The 5,368-nt window shown below is 38.1% G+C and overlaps 1 long non-coding RNA gene and 1 other non-coding gene across 2 annotated transcripts; one reads left to right on the plus strand and one right to left on the minus strand.

Annotated features, from left to right (window-relative positions):
- Window positions 1-182: 182 nt before the first annotated feature.
- LOC134065980 (uncharacterized) lies at window positions 183-3,541 on the plus strand. Its single transcript, XR_009936345.1, has 4 exons — window positions 183-320; window positions 513-636; window positions 2,322-2,369; window positions 2,544-3,541. It is a non-coding gene; the product is annotated as an uncharacterized LOC134065980 (long non-coding RNA).
- A 1,153-nt stretch (window positions 3,542-4,694) lies between these two features.
- Window positions 4,695-4,768, minus strand: trnat-agu (transfer RNA threonine (anticodon AGU)). The gene has a single exon. It is a non-coding gene; the product is annotated as a tRNA-Thr (tRNA).
- Window positions 4,769-5,368: the final 600 nt, after the last annotated feature.

Below are 5,368 nucleotides of genomic sequence, written 5' to 3' on the forward strand. Positions count from 1 at the left end.
GTAAGTATGTGATTATCTAAGAAGCAATTAACTTGCTAATTCTTGATTTCATTTTAATGTATTGTGTGTGCGTGTTTGATTCTATTCCAACAGTACATACCTGTGCTTCATGTCTTTAGCAAAGGTCCTCTGCTTGATTGTAGTTGACTCTATTTGACTCCTTGTGTTTCACCTTTAGGATGGTTACATGCCTGTATTCACTCCATACCCAATGCCGTGTCCGGGGTTGCTGGAGGAGGTTCCCATGAGACACCATCTGCATTTCCCACAACACAGGGAGTCTGGAGGAGGGAGGTTGTCAAGGCCCCACCTTGATTCAGGTGGGTGGTCAGGTGTCTTAGCTAGATCTTGAATGTGAGTAACTTATAAGGCTAAACCAGAGTATGTTGGAGGCAAAATCCACTCAGAAGCTGTTCTTCAAGGCCCCTGTGAATTGTTTTGTCGTCTGTACCCCACATGTGTATGCATACATTTTGAATGTATACAAAACAGAAAGTGATTTGTTTGTGCAGTTGAGAAACTGCAGGACAGCCAGGGCTTGGACATCGTATCGGTGGATGATTCTTCCCAGGACACTGCATGACGAGGGATTTGAGATTTCCTGACAGCATGAGCTCTAGATTACAGTACTTAAAGGTATACTATGCAACGTTTTTCAGTTAATCAATTCGTTCCATACTGTTATATATGATTAAATGGGTCATTACCGGTCGAACAGTGTTTTTTTTGGCCGCTCTAGTGGTCTGTAGCGGTAAAACCACACTTGCAACTGCAGGAGACACCGGGCACGCACCCATGCTCTACTCCAGGAAGTGTCATGTAAAGTCTCATGAAAAGGCACGGCAGACTGACCGATTGAGGAGTTTTGTCAAATATACACGCTAAAGCTGTAGGGGAAGCTCTGCAGAGAAATATGCAAGCATAAAACGAGCGAAAATGAAAAGTGAAAGCGAAACCGGCGATGAAATCGCCAATCCTGCTTAGTATACCTTTAACTTGAATCAGTTATATCACTTTTATCAATTTTAAATCGAAACTTGAAAACTTTGCAATCTGAAAATTATTGAATGAAGATAAACATATCAACAATTGAACATAACCTATTACTTTAGTAGTTTTAACTCAGCAATGTAGTTATATCTACCTTGCTTTTGGGTTAAAATTGTTACCCATTAATATAGTAGTTTTAACTCGGCAATGTAGTTATTTCTACCCAGCTCCTGGGTTAAAGATACAACCCAGCATGTTGTTATATGTAACCCAACCCATTGGGTGACACAACCCAACGTTGAGTCGGTCCATATATGACCCAGCACATGGGTTGATATTGGGTTGATTTCAACCCAGCCGTTTTTAGAGTGCATGCCTACCTGATCAAGTGGAACTTATCATTCTCGGCGAAAATGAAAAGAGTGGGACTCTTCAGTTCGTATCGGTCCTCTGTGTCACGGATGATTCCTGTTTTAAAGCGCCTGAACTAGTTAATCCTATGTCTCACTGAAGTTCTACTTACAAATTCAGAACATGATGCTCAGAATCCTCTCTAGATCAGTGGTTCTTAAACTGGGGGTTGCCAAAAGGGAGAGTGTCGCACAATTATATAGTCTAAATTAAACCAACATGGAGTTTAGACCAAGATGTTTAAAAACTGGGAAATTCAGTAGCCTTAGATGCAGGCTTACTGATCACAGTATTCCCATAATATTTCTCCAAAAGTGGATGCCCTGTTAATGCAAATTGAGATCTCTACCAGCTACAATGTTCAGCTTGAAGATGCAGTTCTGGAGCTTTCCAGTGACAGAACACTGCAGCCTTATTTTGCCACAGGAGCATCAGTTGTACATTAGATGAGTGCTAGTTATCCATTGGACAATAATAAATCAAATTTGTCAAAGGCTGACATTAAAGCCTTTGGTGTTGACATAGCATAGATGAGTGAAGACATTTTCTGTTTTTTTTTTTTCTTTCACCAACACCATTTTCAAGAGTGAATATTTGTTGTCGGTTGAATTGAGGGGGGTCACGAGCCATTCCAGTGTTTTTTAAGGTGTCACCAGACAAAACATTTAAGAACCACTGCACTAGACCACATATAAGAATTTTGCATTTGGGGCTATGGCATTGTCAGGGGCCTGAGCCTCCCATGTGTATTGCATCTGATAAACTGCAAAACGTGCAGAAAATGACATGCACATAATGAGAACTTGCCATAGTAGACACCACAGCTCTGATGGGTACTGCAGAGCCACGTAATGTGTAGCCACACCTCCCCAGCAGAAGCCTACTGATCCAATCCTGGTTGCTCCACATTGCTCCCTCAGGTATTTCATCACTGCATCAACTTCTCTGAAGAGGATAGTGGCTCAAAAGTGAGTTGTTTATTTACAGAGCTTGTTTTAAAACTACAGATGTTGATATGTACATTACAGAGATGCATAACTTGTCATTTATCTAACATGTAACTAACATGTCTAACATGTATAACATGTCTAACGAGACATTTATATTTACTTGTTGATGCTTGTTGGCTTTCTCTCCTCCAGCCATTCCAGAAACGTCTTGTTAAATTCAACTTCATGATTCGGACTCCAAGGCTCTTTACCCAAAAAGAAGTCTGGGACAATGGCTCTGAAAGAAGCAAATATATCAGTTCAGAGAACATTTAAATGTCAGGAAATCATGTAATGACTGGAAACTTATATCCATTGGTGGAGAGCATGTCAGCCATGATCTTGTGTTGGGTATTGTCATCCAAAGATATCCTGAATCACAATCTCCGCCTTGTCTGTTTTGACATCTGGTTTAACAACATAAGCCTTCACATGCTCAATCTGTATCTCCTGACCCAGTCCGCTATTCCATCCGGTCTCCAATGTCGCATGGACATGGCTTTGCTTCGTTTGCCATCTGAGAGAAATGTTTTGGTTATGAATTGTCAAGTTTTCTCATTATTATATATTTCCTTTCTCATTATGGCAACTTGTTTTGGTAGGCTAAATTGTCAAAAGTTTCCCCTGTGAAGTTCGAACAATGCCCCTTCCATTGTTCACCACATCTTCTAAGGCACAGGGTCAAAATTGTACCTGAAAGAACAAAACTGTACCCCAACCGTACCCCTATTTTTGAGAGTGCATGGTCTTTTTCACCATGACAAAGAGTCGAAGAACCCCTTGAGAGATATGTTGATTGGAGTAACGAGTTTGGCCTGTCCTTTGGTCACTAGCACTGTGTTCTCTCATTTGCATAATACAGTATATTCTGTAGTTATCATACCTACTTTGAGTTTCTATATAACAATGTATGTGCAGCATATATACTAACCTCTCACGTCCACGGTGATGCCTCTTACTACTCAATGTATTAATCTGTTTAGTTACCGATTGAATGAAAGAGAGGAACATGCCTCCTGATTTGAATGTTGGGCAAGGTTGACACCCTGATTAAAGACTCATGTTTAAGGACATTGTTGACATTGCTGAGTCGTGTTGAAGGACATTCATTGTGCTTTGTTGGCATGACTGTGCATTTTTAACTTTTTGAAATTGTGCACTCAAATAATTATTGTATTGTTTTTATTTGTATGTCGCTTTGGACAAAGGCGTCTGCCAAATAGCATAACCATAACAGTATTGCCAAAGCATTACAAAGAGTAAAATAATGAATAGGAGTAATAATGTTAATAATAATAACACATGATTATCAATAAAATGATGATAATAGTATATAATAATGATAATGAAAGAAAAAATGAAAAGGAGGAATGAATTCCCAAAGAATGAAACAAATGGATGAAAAGGCTAAAACAAACAAGAATGGTGTGGCCTCACGGTTTGAGGTGGTATGTGTTTGTCTGTGCCATGCTGAGCAAAGATCATAGAGCGCTACGCGCGATCTTTGATGCTGAGGCCTTCATATTTTGCTGCTTCTATTTATTCTACTGCAAGTTCTTAAGATGTATTCAGGTTTCCTTCATTTGTTATTAATCTTACAGCTCTTAAGCAATGAAGTCCTTAAATCAGCAACAATATTTGGTTATGGTTATGGTTATGGTTATAGTTATTTAGCAGACGCCTTTGTCCAAAGCGACATACAAATAAGTAACAATCAAATTAACAGTAAACAATTACAAAATAGGGAGAATAGCAATATTATCAATAAAACTGTAAAACAATCATTTTAAGCACTAACCTAATGAGAAATTAAACAATGAAAATGAGAATATCAATCAAATAAGTCACTCAATTAATCATATAATAACAATAACTATGGCATGGTATGGCTAAATTTAAGGACAATAGCAAAATAAATGTCAAATTCTATCAATGGACAAACTATAACAAAACAATTATACAAACCATAACACATAACAAACGCTCAAAAGACTAAGTGCATATTAAACAAATATGCCTTAAGACCCCTCTTATTTCATCCATTTGTTTCATACTTTGGGAATGTATTCCTCCTTTTCATGCTTTAGTTGTCCTCTTATTTCATTTTTTTCTTTCATATTATTATTATTATTATTATTATAATTATTACTAGCCTGCTATCATTATTATTGACAATTATATGTTATTATTATAACCTCTCCTTTACTACTGCCATTCATTATTTTACTGTTTGTAATTCTTTGCCAATATCGTTGAATGCAGTCATGCCAACAAAGTGCAATGAATTGCAAGGGCTCCAGTAAAAGGCACCGCTGGGATTCGAACCCAGGATCTCCTGTTTACTAGACAGGCGCTTTAACCATCTAAGCCACGGCGCCACGTGCATCATTCGGAAAACTTGGGTATTACAATCTGCTGTAGTTTCCTTCCCTCTACTATTTTGAAAGCTACTTCAACTGTTTGCACCATGATTCTATAATTTACACTGTACTGCAATAAAATCACGCAAGGTCATATTGCGTGCCTACTTCAGAAATTTCAACTTTCTGTATAGGCGATGATATCGTTATCCTGTACACCTAGTGCAAATGTAAGCTTGCTAGCTCTTCAATAGACTTTAACGCTCTTAATATGCAAATGTTATTGAAATAAAAATTATAGCACCCCATATGGCCTGCTGAAACTCATCGTTGCCTACACTAGGTGCACACGGCATTGATTTATTCAAAAGTAGGCCTAACGCTAAGCTCTCTTTAAACTAGTCTTGGTTTAGCATTATACCCAACACAAAATGCCTGGTCCAAATTAGCACAACTGTAACATATGGATAATCATTATGTAATACTAAATAACTTAATTTAAACGTTAGGTTACATTGATTTCCATCCACGAAACGTTTTGTTCACAGACAAACCAACAACTGATAGAAACTGTCGCAATGTGCTGTTACTGCCGTATGTTGTACTAAACTGCCGACA

Source organism: Sardina pilchardus, chromosome 19 (assembly GCF_963854185.1).
Source record: "Sardina pilchardus chromosome 19, fSarPil1.1, whole genome shotgun sequence".
Taxonomy (NCBI): Eukaryota; Metazoa; Chordata; class Actinopteri; order Clupeiformes; family Clupeidae; genus Sardina; species Sardina pilchardus.